Below are 20,766 nucleotides of genomic sequence, written 5' to 3' on the forward strand. Positions count from 1 at the left end.
CCACCTAGTGTGCTATGCTTGTGGGTACAAAGTTAACAGTACCAACTAATGTGACTCAGAATTAACAAGGAAATATGTGTTTTTCTATCACAGAAAGAGTGGTTCACGTTAAAATATTTCAAAGTATTCTGCAGTTCTCTCAAAGTTTGAAGATCCCTGTTCCTTGCCTGCTTAAATGTAAAGAAGTGGAGCTTAATGATACATTTCTACATAATTGAAAATGCTCAAACACAGGTAGAGAGACAAAGAGAGAGAAAGCTAACTGGAAGCAGTTTCTCAATATGTGCAAGTCACTTAATTTTGGCCAACAGAACATGGAGTTTCAAGCCACTTAGGCACTCTGGAAAATTTGTTCTGGATATGAAACAGGCTTACTTGGGCAGCTGCAGGGCCTGTCAATTCTGTGCTGCAGCCAGCCCTCAGGAAAGAGAGGTCTCTCGGTGCCTGCAGTCAGTGTCCTTGGCAGCTTCCAGTCTTTGTCTCTTTCCAGCAGTAAATAAAACATAATGAAACAAGAGCAGCCAGTGCCAACGCCCAAAAGCTGATGTTGGAATGAGAAGCAAGCATGAGACCAGAGAAGCACAAGCAGCATCTCCCCTCTCCCCCAAGTACTTTACAGTCTTCTCAGCCCAGACACATCCCGAGCCAGACTGGTTTTCTGTGTATTCAGTAGCTCTCAGGGGGTTTTCTCTTCCATGAATTCATTCAACCTTCTCTCAAGGCTGCACTGGTGATCAATGTTTCCTACGCAGCCGGTCACACTAAGAAAAAAGAATCAATATTCACTTTGGTCATGGCCTTTCCAATACTCGGCCATTCCCTTATGTATCCTTGTGTTAACAACCCCATGTGAGGGACAGGAATGAGATCAGCAGCTGCCAGCAGGGTCCTGTGCCATAGATATTTCCAGATAATAGTTTTTCTCTCTCTCTTAAGGACATGGAGTGCAGCTGACACTCCTGTCCTGTTACTGCACCTTTTTCTGTACGTATAATGCATCTGGAAAATATACATTAAAGTAAATGTGTAAGGAATAAATAAGGAAAAAAATCTCACAAATGAAACCAAAAAGCCAAATCAGCATGAAAAATGTGTTGCTCAGATTTTGTGCTATGTACATATATGTATGCTACTGTTTAGTAATATGCAGATATGGCTTGAGCCTTCTGAGACTTTATGCTAGTTTCTCCCTCTTCAAAATAAAATTCTCAGTGGAGGAAGCATGACATGAGAGAACTAAGGATTATGATGATGGTGGTCATTATTATTGACATTTTTCCTTTCGTATTTTAATTTGACAGAATTAGCTAAATACCTTTCCTAAAAGAATGAACCTGAATGTAATTCAGTTGAGATACTGAGTGAAAGAATTAATTATTTTCTTCATTTTCTCTAGTAAAGAAAGGTCTCTGCATTATTTTTACATGTCATCAAATTAAAATGGTGTGAAGAAGTACCAGTTACTCAGCAATGAAATGTCGTGGAGTAAATGGGAGGCAACTGTTAAAAATCCTCATCTGAGCAGCCAAGGAGAAAATTCCTTCATCACATATGCAGGTGACATAATCCTGGGAACACCCTTCCCACAGGTGTTGGCTTCTTTGCAGATTCCCCAAGGAGAAATCTGCACATCATTTGCCAACACGGCTGTAGATTTATGTCTTTGTTTTCTTAGAAATATGAAACTTTGTATATTCATTGATTTTAAGTCTAGAATTAAACAATTACAATCAAGTAAGAGTACATCAGTCCTTATAAGCTTGCCACAAACTTCTAAGTTCTTCCCTCAAGTTCATATTTTCTGGCTGAACTGAAGCATGTTTTCTGCAATTAAAAAACAAAACAAAACAAAACAAAACAAAACATTGGTTTAAAGACATCAGGTATTAGAAAACTGTCAGACAGAATCTGATTCCTGGTCTGAGTTGTCTGGTGGTTTTCATCCTGTGGTTCATCAGTCCCTGGGCATCTCTGAACTACCCCATATCGGATCATGAAATGTGATTGAGGAAATTAAGTTCTTGGTCTCTACATAGCAATTGACCTGTGTAAAATGTCCTTGAAAACTTATATTTCCACTGAAAGAAGTTGAAGAATCTATAAATTTAAAATATTACTTACCTAGTGTCTAAAATACCAGCACTAGACCCTTCAGAGAATGAAGCAAGCAGTCTCATACTCTGCAATTATAAAGCAATGTGTCAGAAGGGGATATTATTCCTATCCCAACCTTTCATGAAGCTTGTTTATGCCCTGAAGCACAAGTTTATTTCACTTACTTTTTGAGACAATTTCTATTCCATGTTGTAACTCAGGGTGCCTTGTTGGAAAACACTACATTAGTGGTCGGTTTTCTAAACACCAGCACAGCATCTGACATCCCTTTCTTCAGCATTATCCTTCAATAACTTACATAAATATACTGTATCATAGATACAGCAGTTTCTGTATGTCAAAAGAAGTAAAAATTAGCCCAGTTCTCATACTGATATCCCATTCTTACCTGGAGAGGCAAAGATGGGATGTGTCATGCTAGAAGCTGCCTCCAAAGGCACTAGGAACAAGAGGCTGAGTTGCGAGACACTTTCACTTCCACCTTGGTGGGACTGTTACCAGACACCTGTCTAGAGACCTCAGCAACTTTCCTATTCCTTCTTTGTCTGAAGTCTGGCCACTTTTGGTCTCAATCCTTGTACTGGCATCTTTTCACTGTTGTGAAAAACACCTCATCCTCCTCATGTCCTCAGTCTTGAAAACATTAATAGGCATGCTGATGAGGAAGGCACAGGCCCAGACCTAGCCTTTGGGAAGGGAAAAAAAAATTAGAAATTAAACAGATTTTGAAGTAAGAAGCACTTTTCCCATGTTGAAGAGTCACAACAGTTCCAAAATGAGAAGGCATATTTTAGTGATTAGTTGCAGTTAATCCTAAGAATGCTTTAGGCTTTGTAATAAGTCATACACAATATCCTCTCCTCCTTGGAGAAGTGAGATGTGGGGTTTCAGAGTGGAAGAACAAAAGCTTTACAAATGAGGTATTTGCAATAATTCCTCCACAGCAGCTATCTACACTACATAATACTTCTTCCTAAAACAAAAATCTGCCTTGAATAAAAAGAAGAAAATGACATTAGGAGAGACAAGGCATATCTAAAAACTGCATGTAAATCAGAAGTTCATTAGGGGAGTATGCAAAGAAGCTTTTGGAAGGTAATTTTGCTACTAACTAGTTTTCCCAAGAATGAAGTAAGGCTTTCAAAAGCATCAATGCTCTAAGTATTTCAAATTATCTACTCTACCTGATACTATCTCTTCTCACAGAGATTACAAAGCACTTAAATTTTTACCCACTTTGTTACAGAAATCCCCAAGGAAGGTTTCAATCCATTTGCAAGCACTGCTATGAGAAGATGGCAGATGTTTTCAAAACTTCCTCCAGCACATCTTGAGTTAAACGTTTTTTACAATATTGCCTCTGTATCATAAAGTTCTTTGTTCAGAAACTTACCACTGAGTCATGCAAAAAAACCCCACTGGACCAAAACTCAGCCTACAAAGGTTCAGCCAAGAAACAATATTTCCTGGCTCTTTGTCCCTTTCTTTTTTCTAGCACCGAAATAGAAAAAGATTCTAAGTGCTCTACCGTTTCCAAGCATGAATGTGCTCCTATTACTCATAAAATTACTTTAATTTTAAAATGAAATGGTGGGGGCTTACAGCTGAGATTGTTGATGATGCTTCAAGCGCCAAGTAAGCTCCGCCGTGCTGGCAGTCAGAGATGGCCCAGCCACCATTCAGAGGCGTGCACATCTCTCTATGGCATCTCCCATTTTGTAGCAGTCCAAACACTCACTTTTATTTAGGCAAGCCCCCCTCTGGCACCCATAGGGGCATGTTATAGCAAAGGGTAATTAAGGAAGGTATTGCTCAGTTTCTGTTTCTCCCCACAGCAAGCGAGACCCACATTTTGCAGCATGGAAACATGTACTTCATAGGGACACAAAAGGGCTGAGACATCTTATCCCTGTCACAGCCCAGAGCAGCACTTAGCAGTGTGACTGTGTTTTATTCTGGCTTGCCACAGAGCCACACCAGTATTCGTCCACTTGCAGAATTTTCCAGCAAGGTTGCTCCTCAGGGGAGCTAAAAGGGTTATGGATCACGGTAGATGAGAGCTGGCCCAGCTTCAATCAAAACCATTTCTTGCCACGGTTTTGTACTGACATCCTGCATTCTGCTTTGTGTGCTGAAGTTAGAACAACTCCAAATAAGAAAAAAACTTTTAAAAAATAAATAAATAAAGTAAAAAAAAAAAAAAAAAAAAAAAAAAAAAAAAAAAAAAAAAAAAAAAAAAAAAAAAAAAAAAAAAAAAAAAAAAAAAAAAAAAAAAAAAAAAAAAAAAAAGAAAAAAGAAAGAAAAAGAAGAAGATAAGGAGGAGGAAACCTGTGTGGAAAAAAAAAGCCAAAGAATGAATCTTCCTATAAGCTCCTTTACAAGCACTGCTGCCTGCTGTGCTTTGAACACAAAGGTGAAAATCCACTGGTAAAAATCCAGGCATTCTATGGACCGGAAGAGCTTTGCCTTTGGCTTCTGGTGTTCCTGAGCTTCCAGGAAAGGTCACTACTTTTCTGTCTTACAGGCTCTGCAGCTTGTTCATGCCTGCAAAGCTCCTCTGGTTCACAGCAGCTGCATGAGGAACCCCTGTGCCATCCTGAGCAGAGTGGGAGGAAAGGGACAGCAGAGAAGTTGACAGAAAATGGTATAGTTGAAGGTGTCCCTGCCCATGGCAGGAGGGTTGGAACCAGATGATCTTTAAAGTCCCTTCCAAATCCAGACATTCTATCATTCTATGAAAATACACCATTGTGGTAAAGTGGTCAAATGTCTGTAGTATTGTGTTTGTCTGCTTCTTCTCCCAGTTGCATCTTGCTGCCTGCATGAATACATGGCTACATCAAAACTATCTGTGAAACTGATCAACAGCAGACCGGTAGAAAAGTTGACACAATTAGGGCTTCCTGGTGGCCTACCTTCAATGCAGCTGGCAGACATCTGGGAGAGAAAGTTGCTTACCGGCTGCTCTGGGGTTGGTACATGAACGAGTCTCTCAGCTCAAAGCACAGCCTCAGGAAAGACCAGGAGCTTCTGAAAATGGCTGTGTTGTATTAATAACTGAGGCAATCACAGAACTAGAGGGACAAATACACAAATCCCTTTAAGATATGGCATCTATTTGACCTCTCACAGAAATAGTGTTGCATTCAGAGAGAAAGCAAAACATTTTTTGGTGTTCTTCCAGCATTGCCTCTTGCATTTACTCCAGTACGCTATATTTGGTATGGTTGTTTCTGTAGGAGAGCTACTCTCTAACAACTGTCATCGCGTAGAAGCAGCAAATCTCCTGGGAGTTTAAGGCAGCTTTTATTTAGACCCACACTTTGTTATGATACCAAGTTTAGCCTCAGCTATGCTGCATACTGAAATCTCAGTAAAGGCCCACATTTCTTTGGTTTCACTGTACTTCACAGTATCGCTGCCCGCACAAAACTACTCCTGTTAATCCAGATTTTTGACTGTAGCTCAGATGTCTGGAGATGGAGAGAGAGTGTGGTGGCAAAGACAGCATGCAGTGTACACTGATGGGGACAAGTAACAGCTACGTAGTTGTCAGCACAGAGAAAGGGATGCTTGTCTTGGAGGCTCGATATTTGGGACGGAAGGCTGGAAGATCGATTTAACTTCTTTGATGTGTCATATCTTGCTGGTAAAGGTTTAAATGCTATTTCTGGCTGCCACATTGATTTTCATTACCATGGATCCCCTTTTTGAGGTGAAGACTTTCTCTCAAAGGAGTTTCCTAAATGTTTTTAGCTTGGGATGTTGTTATATTTTAAATTACAACACAAATACATGCACACACATATGCACCAACTCATACTATCCGTAGGCGATCTGTGTATGGTACTGTGCAATTTTAGTTTTCCATCACAGAAGCATTTAAATTATGGATTTACTTAAAAAAAAAAAGAAAAAAAAGAAAGCAAAACATAACTCATCCAACATGTAGGCACAACACCCTGTCCTGTTTGCTCCTCTTCCATTCATCTGGAGATCTGGAGGTATTAGGTGACACAAGACCTTTGAATCTGCCTCCTCAGAAACTCTGACAGTTCAGAACATGGTGCGTTCTCCATTATTATTCCAAAATATCAGCTTACACACTCCAAAACTATTTAAGAAATACTGATTTAATTGTACTCCCCCACATTTTTGCAACTGCCATCTTTTACTGTGAGTATTAATATGCTGAGTGGGACAATGGTGCTGCTTTGCTGCTGTAAAGAAAAATCTTTCTCCTTGTGAATTCCAGAAATGGCTTCTTTCTGCTATTTTAGCTGTTTCACGTAACAATTCTTGCAATGGAAGAATGTGGCTCATCATGTAGATTTGTGTTCTTTATAACTGTAAAATAATAACAGATAGTTTTCCCCCTGTGCCAGCGCTTTTATTCCAGTCAAGGTTGATAAAATATTTCTTGAAGAGAAACTTACAACTCAGCCTGTGTAAGAAACTATGCTGCTGATGAGCACAAGTGTGGAGGTGATACTCCGGTGTAGTGCAGTCCCATCCCTGTACAAAACCACTCTCATGCACAGACTAGGCAGGGGTTCTCTTGAAGCACAGTCCATCATACAGGCATGTAAAATCCTCCTCTGCCTCCACTGCAGGGACAGAGGGAGGTGATGACTTGCCCAGAGCAAAACAACACATCCCATCAGTAAACCCCTCAGTGGTGTTTGGGTCAGATCTGTGAGTTCGTGTCAGTGCTGTGTGTCAAAGCAAGCCTGCAGGATGAGTCTGCTGTAACGGTGCTGGAGTGGTTTCAAAACCAGCCATTAAACCTCTCCTTCATGAGAATAAATGAGCTTATCTGCATGCACCCATGTACACATACAGACACATTTTTTAGGCCTTTCCAGTACTTGGGGTTTGGGTGGTGGTGCTTGATAGGAGACCAGTGAAAGTTCTTACGGCTGAGATGAAAACCATGCATGATGTTACCTCTGGAAGGGCGGTTTGGAGAAGCCTGAGTGTTCCCAGAATAGCACAGTTTCCCTAACACATCTACAAGCAATGCATCAAGCTCCAAAGAGCCTCTTTTTTTAGGCTTGGCTCTAAGGGGTTGGAGGTGGGGACAAGCAGTGGAAGGTTAACAATGACAAGAAGGCATTCGTTTGAAGGAAAATAATAAATCTACTAAATTCTTAAAGACTTACAGAATAAAGTCTTGGCAATCCCATCACTCTTCCCACATATAATAATGCCAGGATTCTGATGTCTTTAGGAATAAAGAAACAGCACAGTGCTTAAGATTACAACATGGCATTTTGCAACATTTAATTATAATAAATACAACCCTATCTGGAAATAAATTAAATAAGTGTGAGGTTTTCTTTTCTTTTCTGGGCTGAAGAATGGTAGCTACATGGTAGCACACGTAGGTCCTGAAAGTGTAAAAACGCCACTGTAATTTTGAGGTAATTGCATTGTAATTTTAAGAAATGTCCTGAACTCTTAGTATCCATAGAATACATATTGTTTTGTATATTCACAGACATCTAATGCCCTTGGGCTGGTTTTTGTCAGGGACTATCTGGGTAGTTGTTTTTCACAGCTCCCTGAAGGCTTCACAGACCTTCATAGGCGGTCTGGTGAGTTCAGCTCAGCATGTCCCAGTTCCTCTATGGGAAGAAAGGAAAGATTTGTTTTAAGACTCAGACATTTAGTTTTCTTAGGCATCAGGTGCCTCCCTACCCTCTAGACAGCTCAGTTCCCTGGCCTACAGCTCTGAGTTTCCCTGCTGCCTTGGTCATGTGCAGAATGTACAATCCAATTACTTCTTCCATGTGGAGAAGATGCAGAGAGTCAGCAGTGATAAATAGATCCCTGCAGGGCAGAAAGACCCATCCTCTGCAAAATAATGAACCTTGTAGCAAAAGAAGAAGAAAGAAAAAAAATCTTGGAAAAACAAAGCTTACAACTGAAGAGCCCACAGCCCTGATTTAGCTGAAGTTGAAAGTTCACATAGTTTCGAATCATTGCTTCAGGCTCTCTTCGGAGTCAGAGGGATCTCAACTTACAAATTGGTCCTGTATTTAATCCTGCTTTAGTGTCTGCAATCAAGTAAAAAGTTTTTACTGTTTGGGAGGGGTCTGAGTGAAAGCTGATACCGTATGTGGGGAGAGAGAGCTTTCTTCAGTTCCACAGACCTGAAATAATCAGTACCGCAGTGTGAGCTCCATTTCATTCAGATGCAGTGTAGGTCAAAACTTTCTTCCTGGTCTTGGACTACTCTTCTGGATATTCTTCACAGAGGTGTGAGCACAGACATTTCTGAAGCAAGCACTGGCATTATCAATCACAGTAGCACCCAAGCAAGTGATCTGATTTTTAAAATGATGAAATGAAAGCTGTTGGTGCTTTTTCACCTCTGAACATCAGACAGTGTGCTCACAGTCTTCTCTGGATGAAGCCATTTCACCTTAGCAATCGCTATGAAATTTCTTCCCTCTTACTATATTATGAATGTGGGTGCAAAAACCTGAGTACTGCTATTGTTTGCAACTAGAAGCGGTGAATATTCACTTGTCACTGCTGCACCATGATAACATTAGTTATAAACACAGGCAATGGGCTGTCTTTGATGTCATTGCATTCATTATTATGATTTCTTTGCCTACTGTGGAAATCAGGATATTTGGGGGTCTTCTTAATGGAAGCAGTGGCATTTGGATATATATCCAAATGTATTGCAAAACTATTCTCTGACTGTAGATTTTTGAACTTTTCCCTCCTCCCCCATCCCAATTTGCCCAGTTATGGGTCTGTGAAGTATAAACATCATTCAGTGCGTGGCAGAGCACACCGTGAAAAACCTTCACAATGCTATTTGCTCACCTTCCATATATGGCAATGTTCCCTTTCTCTGCTTACTAAGAAGTCTGAATAGATACTATAAATTCAAGTGCCCACTTCACATTGCACATGCAGTGGTGTAATTCCCAAGCAGCAGTGCACACTGAGCCCTCAGCAAAGCCAGGCCTGGGTGATGGCAACCTTGCCCCATGGAGCAGCATCTCCATCTGCAGATGATTTTAGAGAAACAAGAAGGTACCAGAAAAAGACTCTGTGAGTGTAGCCAACCCTTCCCAGGTGAGTTGCATATCAGAAATGTTTGGGATTTTTTTCTGAAGAAAAGGCATTTGAAACATACAGAGATATCTTTCAGCCAGTTTAAGCCATGGAGGGGATCTTCTGTAGGCTGCAGAATAAGTGGGTGCAGTTTCAAAAATGTGTACACTCTCTTCATAGTCTGATGCCAATAATGATGAGTTTATTAGCCTCTCTACCTATGAGACATAAGCATCTGTTTCCATCCATCATGGACAAACTGAATTACCTCCAAGACTGCTGACCCCCTCATCAAAAGTCATTAGCAGCAGCTCGGTAGGATCAAAGTATGGTGTGGGGCTTGTGGAAAGAGCATCTGCCACACACACATCCTCGCCCAGAGGATGCTGCATTGCATAAACCCCACTCCTTTAGGAATCCAAAGTCAAAAAATATTTTATTTTTGGCCTCTTTATACCATGCATTCCATTCAGCTGTGCTTCAATCACTCTTTGCCAGCTTTTCTTGCTCTTGTGAGGCTGGAGAAGTCATAAATATGGCAGCTCCCTTTGAGTGTTAATGCTGGATGCTGTCCATGACTGCTGAGCTGCAATATGCGAGCCAGTGATACCACAAAGTGAGAGTTTATATTCCTTCCCTGTTACATATTTTTAGTGCATAAATCCACAGAGCAGAAGAAATTTATAGGGGAGTGAGTGGTCATGGGGAAAGTAATCTCCATATAAAGCAGTGGCAGGTGCCTCTTTCTGCCTGGGACTCCTGTTGGGAAGTTTCCCAACAGGCTTAACAAAACCTTCAACCATGGGTGTTCTTTTCTTGTGCCTCAGTTAAGGGCAAGGGTGGTCACTGACATTGTTTATCCATTATTCATTTAGGAATGGCTCCAGGAAGCAACTTAATGTCATGTATTTTTCACTTACATGAATAGCAATAAACTGGCTGCTTCTTCAAGCCTGCCTGCACTGGGAAAATCTTCTAAATTGTTTTATGGCCAGTACAGCTTAAACTGTTTGGGGGCTGCAGTAAAGATCTGGTTATAGACAGCATGAGGTGAGTGATCAGTTTTTACCAATGTGGCTTCAGACTGCGGCACTAACTATACTTACTAAAACCTGAATTATTAAGACTACATAACTCAGAAATATCTGGGCTTAGTTGAAATACACAATATCTTTCTCCCTTGAACTGAAAATACTTCTATTTCACAAGATGCCCATTCTCCCTAGAAAGGATTAGCTTTATTGGGAGATTTGAGGTTTTCTTGCTTTGCTTTCCTAGCCTTCTTTAAAGTGGGTATTTTAAGTCAATATATCTCTAATAAGCCCAGATGAGATTTCAGCGCAACCTTTACTGTCAGAATCAAACTTACATGAAGTATTGCATTTTGAGGCAGTGATATTTGTGCAGCCAAGAGGAGGTGATTTCTGATCTAGCTGTTTGAAATGCTCCTGGTTAAATCCCTTCATGTGTGAGGCTCTGTGCAACGAACACACTTGTGCACTAATAAAACTGAGGGGCTGGAAAGAGAAAAAAATTTCTTTCTGGGTCTAATAGGAAGTACATGAATAAATCACAGCTGAAAACACGGAGCAGAAAAGTTTGTTTGATCCCCAAGAGATCCAAGAGACAGAGATGGTAGATCCTTTGTTGAAGGGAGGCATCTGAGGAGAAGGAGGTGCCACACAGAACAGAACATTTCTCTCTGCCCTCAAGACCTCCCAGTCTGACCTGAGCAGTAACTGGGTCATTGGATGTGGCAGATTAAAAATTGTCCTGCAGGCACAAAGACACATTTTCTGAAGTCTAGTGAGATTTGCTGAATTTCAGCTGGAGTCAGATGAACATGCTTCACTCCTTGAGACAGTCTCTAAAAATAGTAGAAGCAAGGTGGGCTGTTAAAGCACAAGTCCAAGTCCTTGTGTAAAAACACTTTCCTTGGCATGGGAGGCATTCCTAGCTCAGGATAAGGTACTGACCAGGTAAGGCTAGCAGACACTATGCCCAGGGGGCCATAGTCAGTTGAATGTGCTCAGTCTGTGTCCCAAGAGCACCAGAAGATCCTGCTTTCCCTGCAACTCCTGTCTCCCCTGCCTACTGGGCTTCTGGCATGAGGAGGCAGGGGCTGTGTTTCGCAGTGTGCCGGGGATGAGGGCACAGAGAAAGGAAGGAAGGCAGGGAAAACTAGTTGGTTCTCAACCTTTACCAATCTGTTTTCCTGCTGAGAACTGATCCAGAGCTCCCTGTGAAATTTGGAGGCATGTGGTCATATGAAGAGAGCGTAGGTCCATCTCAAAGGAGGGAGAGAGCCTTCTCCAAAGCAGAAATTGGCTGTAATTCCCTTTGGTGCTCTCCTCTCTTCTTAGGTAGGCTGTGGTCTCATCTCAGGCCGCCCCTGGAGTGCGTTTGGCTTCCACGGTCCCCACAGCTTTGGGGGACAGTAAGAGGTAACTGGAGCTGTTCACTTACCTCTGCAAAGAGGCTGCTTGGGCCCATTTTCTTTCTAGGGCCAGTCAGAAAGGAGGTTCACTAGTTTTTTAGCAAGGCTGAAAACCCTGGTTTACATCAGCTCATGATGTAAAGGACTCTCTGTGCACTGGCAGACACTAGCTTGTTCACACCTCCATGTGTGATATGAATCCCAGAAGGAATCCTGATTCCCAGTCTGGAGTTTCTGGTTGGCCAAGTGACCCAACACAGGACCCTGATCTATCTCTTGTGAAACTCCACTGGAAGGAAGTGCTTGTCTTTCTTCACCTCTCTCCCACTCCATAGCCAAAACAGTCTCATACCTCAGGGTTAATGTTGGGTGCTCAAAGTTAGGGTACCATGGAAAGGTCTCCTCAAGCTCAGCATTGAGTGTGAAGGATGCCTGAGAGCACACGTCACCTTTCCATCATCCCAGAATCAGTTTCCATGCAACAGATTTGTACTTGCAAACAGTGGAAGGTGTCGTGTCATGTCTCTCCCTGTCTTGCCTCCCAGAAGCTAAAGTTCTCACATAAAGTCCAGATGAAACTGGTTTTGGTGGGATACTCAATAAAAAGCATACTGAATGGTGAGACAACAAATCCTTTATGTCTCTAAGAAATGATAGCATGTGGTCCTTAGTGCTAAACTGTCCAGATTGTCTTCTATCTAATGAATCCTTATCTTGTCTCTATTAAACATTTAACTTTAATCTAGGCTTTACAAATTTTCTTTAGTTTATTCTTACTCCAGCTGACAGCGTGGTGAAGAACTGCCTTACTAGTTCTCTTGAGGCTTTTCTGGTGGTTCTTCAAGTTGCTACATCAACCTCCACACAGATCCTCTCAGAACAGGTAGCTGAAACACACGTCCTGTGCCTTTTCTCTGTTGGACTGAGGGATGGGGAGCAGGGGATTACACTGACTGCAGTGACAAAGGCAGCAGGCACCCCTTGTCCCCACACAGCCACTGTTCAGGTTCAGACCTGCAGTGAGTTCTTATCTCTCTATTCAGCCATGCAGCTTACAGGCAGCACAGCACAGATCACGAACTGTCAGAAAACTTCCCTCCATTCTATCCATGGCAGACAGATGTGTAGGTGGGGTTTTTTTGGTCTCAGAAGCCTGCAGCTTGATGATTCACCAGCACAAGGTTTGATGACTCCTACCCTCCAGTGTTGTTTTCTCTTCTGCAGTTACACTGGCTGGTCGCAGTGCCCAGTTGGAAAGCTGAGGGAGAAACCTGCAAAGAGAGGGTGTGCTGGAGGCAAAGGACTCTTGCAGTAAACAAAGAAGCCTGTTTCCTGTGTGTCACCCACTTCTGATATGGTCAGGCATACCCTTGTAGATTCCATGTCTCCCCCAACTACATGTTAGGCAATACATTCCTGTGGCACACAGAAATACGGGAGTGTGAAACCCTTCTGAGGCTCTATTGGAAGTTGCTTGTCAGTGTCTTTCCATCCTGGCCACAGGGATGGTAATCCCAGCTGCAAAGATTGAGCTTTTTCCCAGCATCTGGTCCGTGCTGTGGTGTGTCAGAGTTACCCGAGGCTCCTGCCGTGTCCTAAGTGGAAGTACAACTCCAGCTACTTTCCTGTGAGAAAGGGGTTGCGGGTGATCCTGCTATGCCACAAGCAGGCATCCATATAATCAAAGCAGAGAACGGCAGCAGCATAGCAGTGTTAGTCCTCTCAAAAAAGGGCAGGTCCTACCCAAAGAGAAGATGGGCTGCAATGGGCCATAACCAGGAATTTGAGGCACCCAGTGTGGATAACATAACATCAGCTATGGACTACTGAGGAGCAAAGAGCAACATTCCTTCTCACAAATGCAAGGTTAATATTTTCTATCCTATTTATTAGCTTTGTTTAATTTACATTCTTTTTCATTTGGCTGCGAAAACACTGGCATAAGTGGGAATGCAAACTCCATTTAAATACCTGTATTTATTTTCATTCTTCCCCTTTCAGTGAAAGTTTTGGTGGCAGACAAACTTCTGATGGACAGCTTTCATTCCCATCTGTGGCTTTTTTGGGGTCTGTTATAAATATAAATTAGTTCATAGCCAGATATTGCCTTAATTGTTTACATAGTAACTGAGGACAGATAATGTATAGTCTTCACACTATTTAGCAATTTAAACCTGAAGTTTTCCTGAGTTGTTGTTAGATAAAACATTACATTGTGAGGATGCTTTTTTTCCCTTGCCCTATAATATTTTACTTTGATTAAAGCTGTACTGAGGTAAAATTGCACATCTCACACAAAAATCAATTTACCTCTGTTCTTGCTGAAGTACTTATTTGTCCTAGCATAATGTATTTTTCTAGCTGCATTCTAACTGCAGTGCTTTATCATATGAACCAAGTTAGATTTAATCAAATTCAGTTTGTGTTGTGAATTTTAAGACATTTGTTCAATTAGTTGGAATAAAAGCAAAATATTTGGAAGGAAGATTAAAGTTGAAAAATGCTGTTGCTGACCTGGGCATCCTGTGCTCCTTCTACACCTTTCTCGTCCTCAAACATTTTTCATGCTTGAAAAGGCCCTCCAATCATTTTTTTCTCTTTCTGTTTCTTGGGTTGCTGGTGACATTCGTGGGAGGGGGAAGATAAGTAATTTTATCAGGTTCCTGCACTCAAGGGTAAGACCTGACCGCTTTTTCTTCTCTATCTGTCATGAGCTTTTCTGTGCTCTGGTGGATGGAACCACATTCAAACTGGGGCTTTTTTAATGTATTGGAGTCCACCGGGATGCCACAGTGCTGCTACTCAGTTCCTCTCTAGTCTTGCCAGTGCCCCTCGACTGCTTTCCTATTACTCTCCTTGTTGCCATCTGGTGGAAAAATCGCCATCACTCACTTGTGTTGGCCCTTCAGACGTAGGTGTGCCGCTCAGGGAAACCAACACGGATGCTGAGAGACACCAGTCCCTAACACCCCTTTCCGGCAAGAAAACTACTTTCTCCTCCCACCCTTTCTGTTGCTTCCCCTTAAAATGGCATATGTACATATGCATTTTTGCATATGTACAAAGTATTTTTGGGCTATCAGGATGTTTTTACTGTGTTGCCCTTCATACCAAATACAGTATCCATTAATTATTAGCATATTGATTTTCTTAAGAAATTTTGATGCTTGTTGTTACTGTGTCTTATTTTCCTCATCTGGGAATTCTTGCCCGACTTGGCTTAAGCTCACCAGCCTAAATGACTTGAAAAGGCCATTGTAAAAAATTGAGAGAAATAAAAATGTCTTAGTGTAGTCAGAGTCCACTCTCTCAACTGAAAAGTGTGGTGCTTTTATATTTTGAGACAGTTTCTCAGACAGCCAGACAAGGTGACATTAAACAAATCATGCTAATTACAACACAATTTATGTAGAGAGATTTTACTGTCCTGCTAATACTTGGCAGGAGCTGTCAAGTACTAATGTTTCAAAATAGAGCATTTACAGCATTAACTTTTTTGATTCTTAGGGAAATTGATGGAGCCTGTTGAGCTCCCCTGTTTGTGCCAAGGGAAGCAGAGCCCAACCCAAGCGCAAGAGCAGGGAGGGCTCAGAGACCAGAGTTCAGGCCATGGCTTTCAGATAGAGGTGCACAGACTGAGATGTGGCCCTAGGCAGATCACTCCTGAATGCACCCCATGCCAAACAAAATCAGCAAGAATTTCTGCGATCCCTGGAGGCTCTGCATCCCTCTGGCTTCCGTTATCCCACACCAGGTGTTCTGCTGTATGTGTGTCATGCCCAGAGGTGCAGACGAGACCCTGCCATTCTGGTCTGGAAACATTTTGCATGGTTGATGGTACACTGTAAAACTGAGGGGAAGATCACACCCTCTGTGCATTAGTTGTCTTATTAACAGAACAAGGATTAAACACTTACCCATAAAACTTGCCAACAGCAGCATGAAATTTGCTTCCTCGGAGCTTGTAAAGCACTTTAAGCTTAAATCTGAGAGATACATAGGGCTTTGCCTCCCATTCACTTAGTTTAAGACTGTGTTCACATAAGTGCTACTTTCCTCCATCCAACCCCAGCCAATGGTTACATTCACCTTCACAGAACCAACACAAGGGTGTGGGGCACTGGCTGCTCACCACACCTTAAACACTGCAGTTTACAAGAAGCTGCCCTGATCCTGGGAAGCATCCAGGTGCATCATGCTGATTTTGCTGCAGGGACAACAGAAGCCCTGGTAATAGCAAATGGATTTGGGGGCAGGGCCAGGGGGACAAAGCAGGCAGGAGAGAACGCTGGTAATAGCCTCTCACTGTGAGGGTTTACTGAACGAGTGTCTGCCAAGGATGTCTGGACAGGGCGGCACTTCATGCAGTGGCCACTGATCACACACAGACATGGGACACAGAATCACAGAATATTCTGAGCTGGAAGGGACTCACAAGGCTCACTGAATCCAACTCTCAAGTGAATAGCTCATACATGGGAATGCAAAGCTCTGGGTGAGACCTTAAAGGAGAGTGAGATGGCGCAGAGAAGTGTCCTCAAAATGCTGCGCCTCAGAGATAAATGAGCTGAGGCCCTTCCTCTGCTTCTCTGGGACAGACAGAAAGAGAAGCCAAACAGATAGCCATCTCACCCTCTGGAACAGTAGAAATGCCCTGGCAAGCTTTTCCTCATGTGGTCAAAGGAGGATGGTGTGAATGAATGTGATTTGGAGATTCTCAAATAGGCTGGTGGGTGGGATGTCTTGATCTGTAAGTGGGTTCAGATCTTCCTTCAAAGCAAACTGAACCCAAATCTCTGAACAGTGGTCTGAATGCAGGGCTCCCCACACCCATCTGAGTTGCTCTCGTTCTCCCACAGTCACTTGTGTAGCCCATGCCTGGATTTGATATCACTTGAAATGCCTATAAGCATGGGCATACCTCTGCAGAGCTTCAGCATCTTCTTTCTGGGCTTCTTATGTCTTGCTCTGAGGTAGATTTGCAAGCAACTCTGCATATATGCTTCAGGGGCTTCATGCTGCCACTGGGAATTGATGATCTCTGGTGAGTCCTGGATACTTGTGGAAATTGCCCACATTTTTGAGAGGGTCAGAAGGACTCTAAATGGTGTATTTAGCATCAGCTGGGGACAGGAAGACCTTAATGGGCCTTGGTGGAGGCGGCACTTTTTGCATGAATAAAGGAAATACAAACTCCTGCTAACCATAATAGCACCATTAAGTCCTGCAGTGCTTGCACATCCAGTAAGTATTTGCAAAAGTTACACAGAAGAGGTTTGCAGGCCAAGGGCAGGGTATTACAGGGGGTAAGGCTTCCACAAGGAATGAAGCTTTCTGGTTCCACCATCCACAGCACTTCCTGGAAACTGAAGGTGATCAACACCTCATCTCAGCAACCTCTGGGAGTTACACCTTGGTGCCTGCAGACAGACTCCTGTGGTGGTAACACGCAGAGCTCATTTTCCTTTACAGCTGCACCCGATCGCAGACGTGACTGTCACTTGCTGCGTACAGGCACATTTTCACACTTGACTCACAGTTAGTCCAGCGCCATAAGCCAACACTGCCCGTGGTTACATAGAAATTGAGTAGGATTGGGAACATGTATAGCAGGGGAGAGAAACAGGCCAGAAGAGTTATTTCAAGCAGATGTTGGTGATAGCTGTTGGTAGCAACACTAAGTTAACAGAAGGAAATACACATATATATCTTTTCAGAATGAAAAACCAGCATCTGCACTTGAACGGGGTTTAGCGATTGCTAGATGGCTCCATAGGCAAGAGAAGAGCTTTATGAACAGAAGGCTTTGCATGAAGCAGTTGTTGTTTACACCTGAAAGTAGCGTACAAATAAAGCCATCACTCTTTACTGCCAATTCTCTGCTCTGAGCCAGAGCAGCCTGCAGAGCTGCATGACAGCCCTCCCTGCAATTGTTCCTCGTGGTTGAGCTTCTATACAAGCTTGCCAATCGTTGTCCAGGTCAACTCACATGCTGAGCCCCATTTAATCCAACAAAGCAATGTGTTAAGAAAAGCAGAGAAGGCTTTATTCAGAAAGGGGAACTTTGGCCTTCAACAGAAAAAGGAGAACATGGAGTTAATTTTCTGCTTTGAATTGTCCTGCAGAGGAGTTTAGCTTTTTCCAGCGAGTGTCAGAAGTCACAGACAGAGGATACCATGGGCAGAAGTTTCCTTGTGCAGTTGCCTCCCTTGCCTCCCCTTCCACAGGCAGCAATCACAGCCCCATAGACTAAACTTCGACTGGATAAAAAATTAGGCCTAAATTCTAAAACACTATAAAATATTAGATCTGAAATCCATCCATTTTCTCTCTCCCCATTTCTGGGGAGATATAAAACCAGCAACATTATATGTTTTATAAAACCAGCAACATTATATGTTTTTCATCTATCTTTCTCCTTGCTAAGGTAGGTCACATGATGTGCCTTCACCTTGAGAAGATCAGTTTGGGGAGTTGTGACCCTCTGGTCCCTCTTGCTGCAGCTGCATACCCCCTGTGATGGCAAACTCCAGCTGCTACAGAAGTGCTGGAGAGCCCTGTGAACCTCAGCACCAAATCAGAGGTAGCAAGCTCTGGGTGATTGTGCCCCTGAAAGCCACAAGGAGCCAGGATTGAGAAAGTGCCACCGATGGAGGGGACATGAGAAGTGGATTAAAGCCCTGCTGGTGCTCCCTGGGTGCTCACAGTGACTGGGAGGAGCACAGGGGGGTGGTGAGAAGGGAGGAAAGTCTGGGAAAGGCAGTGAAGAAGGGAGATGGGGGCTGGAGTAACCCCAGGAAGAAGGAGATGGAGAAGCAGAAAGGATTAGCAAGGTAAAGAGGTAGTGATGGCAGTAGGAAGCATTATTATATTGTGCTGAGTAATCCTAGCGCAGTGTTGTCACAACTACACTTCAAAAAAACGTAGGTTAGATCTCAGAAAAGGTTAAAATTTACTGTATAAAACAATAAGTTTTACCCTTTTTCTTTTCACTTCTCATTGAGAAAGAAGGACTCCAGTCATGTCTTCAGGTTTTTTTCCTAGAAATTAACATTTAAGAAAACAATTCTCACTAAGCTGTGTGACTCAGAGAACTGGGGCACTGGGGAAAACACCAGTTATCACAAACCTTACCAGTAAATGGCAAGCACTAGCAAATGGGGGATTATGTTTTCTCTGGACCTGCCCCTTTAAGTTCCTGGCAGCTTTGATCCAGCAGCAGAGAACTGAGGTGGGAGGACAGATCACATACTCCCTCCTGGATACTTTCCTTTTGTAGTTGCATGTGATGCTGACATTTAATCTTGACTACAAATGGGAACTGACGGTTTCTCTTTGTGTGGGGAGCATGGATATATCCCATGCAGACATTCTCAGTCATCCATAGATTTGAAGAGGCAGTGGGAAACTGGGTCCAGCTCCAGCTAACATGACTTCAGGAGACAGTTTACAAGCCAAGGTTGTGCTGCGGTTCACAGCCTGCTGCCTGTGCACGTGTGCAGAAAGAAGCCAAGCCACAGACCCACATCCCAGCTGTGAAGCACCACCAGGTACGGTGCTACCCCCTTGGCAAGCCCTTGTTTAGCACTCAGAAACTTCTAGTAAACAGCCAAAGTCTCCAGATTGTGTCTGGACGAAGTTTCCAAATGGACAAAGAGCAAGTTTCTTAGAGAAATGTGGGTTGTAGCCAAAGCCAAAAAAATCCAGTTTCCCATTCAGACACCAGGTGATAGCCAACCTCAGCCTTCAGATTCACAAATGCAAACCCAGATCTCCCTATCCCTTTAGACAGTGCAAAAGTTAATTTGGGCATTTGCAGAAAATCCAGATAAAATCAAGCTCACCCTAATCTTTCATTCAATGAGACATTTGACTTATTTGAAAGTTTATCTCATCTTTTAAAATCACCTGTGGCTCACTTTTAAAGTCTGAAATCATCACATCCATAATAAATCTCTTCATGGAAGTGCAGTTTCTTGAAATTAAATTAGAATAGGAAATGAATGTATAGACAGATACACAAAATAAATCAGGCAGGCTGGCTTACAGTGATATATTCTGTCTGTAAGGAAATACATCAGTGGCCCCCTGCATAAAAAACACCTTTCTACAAATATGACATGCGTTAAATGACACTTTTTAATGCATTTTTTTTCATCTTCAGTAAGAAAAAGTGATCTGCCGGGATATCTCACTTGCCTGAGCCAAAACCCAGGGTGTGTATTGTCATCTGTGTCACTGTAAATATTTCTGTTAGATCTCTGAGGACTCTGAGCTGACATGATCAAAAGCAACAAATAAGAAATGGCTTAAGTTCACTTCCTTGCTTACATGTTTTCTGTCCCCAAAAATATATCTTACAAGCATGATGATTATAAACTGAAAGAAATTATCTTTAAATTCATAAAAATATGTATGTATATATTAGTCCTATGCCAGATTAGATTACAGATCTTTCCATTAAAGGTAAACCACTCACTTTTCCATTTTATATCTGCTTTTTCTTTAAGACTGATGTATGTTCTGAGATTTGATAGACCACTCAAAGCCACAGATACATCAACTTTCAAGCAAGTCTTCATCATTCCTTGGAATTCTACTTTTTCCCAGGAAAAAAACAAGCAAGTAGTTTTTGTGTACTATGTAGGACTATATTTAAACTGTTTATTACCCAACAGGTTTACAGTTAAAGCTCCACTAGATGTGAAGCAGCTCCTGATGACACCAGGTATCACTGTCTAGAGTCATGCTGGCTCTGTTCACTGTTTTCACCCCAAGAAGACAAAACAACCACCCCAAGAGACACTGCTACACAGTCTGAAAGATTTCCCATCAGTCACAGCTAGCACAGACTTGGCAGAGGCCCTTCTTGCTACAGTCCCCTGCTCAGGAGCACTCTTGGGCTTGCGATGAGGCTCTTTAGAGCCCTGCATCGCACCCTGCATCACTGAGGGTTCCCTTCCTCTCTGTCCCAGTTCCACTGAGTGACACTGTTTGTTCTCTGTCTCCTTCTACCTAGGCTGACATTCAACATCTTCTGAGAACTTTATGCTGACTGATTTTCATCTGCACATTGACAGAGGGATTTATGGCTGCTTCTGTGTGGCCTATTGGCTGTACCACCTCTGGTTTCCCA

General features: G+C 42.6%; 1 long non-coding RNA gene across 2 annotated transcripts in view; it reads right to left on the reverse strand.

Moving 5' to 3' along the window:
- The window catches only part of LOC114056581, a 101,242-nt gene that overhangs the window by 24,736 nt on the left and 55,740 nt on the right, over nucleotides 1-20,766 (reverse strand). Inside the window, exons 1-3 of one of the 2 annotated variants that reach the window (XR_003571036.1) lie at nucleotides 7,279-7,354; nucleotides 2,504-2,801; nucleotides 2,122-2,180 (exon numbers count right to left, since the gene is read on the reverse strand). This is a non-coding gene — a long non-coding RNA (uncharacterized LOC114056581). Of the gene's footprint in view, nucleotides 1-2,121; nucleotides 2,181-2,503; nucleotides 2,802-7,278; nucleotides 7,355-20,766 lie in introns of those variants that run through there. The other variant, XR_003571035.1, reaches the window with a different exon arrangement.

The sequence above is a fragment of the Empidonax traillii genome, unplaced genomic scaffold (assembly GCF_003031625.1).
Source record: "Empidonax traillii isolate 1590-97213 ecotype Southwest subspecies unplaced genomic scaffold, ASM303162v1 scaffold98:size2021230, whole genome shotgun sequence".
Taxonomy (NCBI): Eukaryota; Metazoa; Chordata; class Aves; order Passeriformes; family Tyrannidae; genus Empidonax; species Empidonax traillii.